The sequence below is a fragment of the Cotesia glomerata genome, linkage group LG6, assembly GCF_020080835.1.
Source record: "Cotesia glomerata isolate CgM1 linkage group LG6, MPM_Cglom_v2.3, whole genome shotgun sequence".
NCBI classification, from domain to species: Eukaryota; Metazoa; Arthropoda; class Insecta; order Hymenoptera; family Braconidae; genus Cotesia; species Cotesia glomerata.
This window is the reverse complement of record NC_058163.1, coordinates 15,307,749-15,309,319: the sequence shown is the minus strand read 5'-3', so window position 1 is coordinate 15,309,319 and position 1,571 is coordinate 15,307,749. Positions and strand designations below refer to the sequence as shown.

The following is a 1,571-nucleotide window of genomic DNA, read 5'->3' as shown; positions in this document are numbered from 1 at the left end:
AAACATAACATAACCTAAAATCAGAACACGTGATCGTCGAGTATAAGCATAAGCAATAATGCTGTTTATTTATTTATCAATATTATTGTGTCTTTAAATGATTTGAAATATTTATACACAAAAATATGACATATTGTTGCCAGTGGTGTTAATTTGAAATTTAAATAACTTGATAAGTACCATCAAGTGAAATTATTCTATTGTTAGTAGGTGAACTAGTAAGGAAGTTATAAACAAGAAACAAATCAAGTTTAGCCTACATGTAAGTACTATAAGTACTAAAGAAAATCAATCATTGATAAATCCAAATCTCGATTAAATAATGATAATGCTAACATTGCGGAAGAAAATTACAAAAATCTCTGAATAGAGTGACCAACAGATTTACAAAAACGGATTGAAATTATAACCGAATAAGCTGATAAACAGCCATATTTATGCTGATAAAACTACGTAACACTGTAAAATCTACGAATTTTTTGCTGATTTGGTACGTATTTGTTTATAATTATGTGGTTCCGATAAATTAAATAATTATCTTACTGATGTAGCACTATTTTTCTAGGTATTCACAACCTCGGAATTTTCATGATAATTGGGCTACGTCTCCCCTCAATTTCTGTTTGAAGAAAGTGGTACGTGAACAACGGAGAATCTTAGCGACCATGTGTAGATTAAAGACTATACTAGCAGAAAAGTGCTAGATGATCCTCCAGTAAAATATTTCGGACAAATGTATTTCTTTGTTTGCGGTTTGAAATGCTGGAGAAACAATAACAAGACTCGGAATCTTTAAAAGTCAGTACACAGTCGATCGGCTGTTGCAGGACGAAATTTTCCGCTGATAACAATTTTGTACAAGGAGACTATTCATGAGGATTAGAAGAATATCAGCAACAAGAACAAGCCTACCGATGGAAAATAGAGTAATGAACTTGTGTTTCATTAACTACTGGATGGATTCATAGAATTGATGTTCGTATTATATGTTCTGTATAAGTTTTAAAGCAGGTAAATTTCTTTTTGATACGACAAATTCCTCACTGAATGGAAGCATTAACATTTTCTTTTTTTCTCAGGTATGAAGAATCAAGCCATATTATAAATAGAATAGTCCGCATTGAGGGCGAATCATCAATTATGAAGATTAGTATACACAGCAGATGAGTAAAGTTGACAGTGGGTTCTCAATAAGAAGTAAGCAAAAATTAATGCAATGAACTAAGTCGACCGAAGTATTGTCACGTCATGGAATTTGATATCTTGGTATGTTCTACGAATGCCGTATATTTATTCTCTGATAAGTTATACACAATTTTAAACATTCATGTGCATGATGTAAAAAATATGTACACATTTTCTAAATAATTTTCCTCGAGCACCTTTTAGTAAAATAAAATTGCGTTGAAAAATCTAAGAAATTTGGGCAAGACGCTGCTCAAGGAAATTAAATTTTGCATGATACTTTATAATAAATTTACAAACTTCCTTGCATGTTATAAATATAAATTATAATTTTAGAATTAATTTCCATTGAGCAACTTTTAGTAAAATAAAAGTGCGTTGAAAAA

At 30.6% G+C, this 1,571-nt stretch overlaps 1 long non-coding RNA gene across 1 annotated transcript; it reads left to right on the top strand.

Annotated features, from left to right (window-relative positions):
* Nucleotides 1-319: 319 nt before the first annotated feature.
* Nucleotides 320-1,143, top strand: LOC123267598. The gene is made up of 3 exons (XR_006510078.1): nt 320-490; nt 566-1,011; nt 1,080-1,143. It is a non-coding gene; the product is annotated as an uncharacterized LOC123267598 (long non-coding RNA).
* The last annotated feature ends 428 nt before the right edge of the window (nt 1,144-1,571 follow it).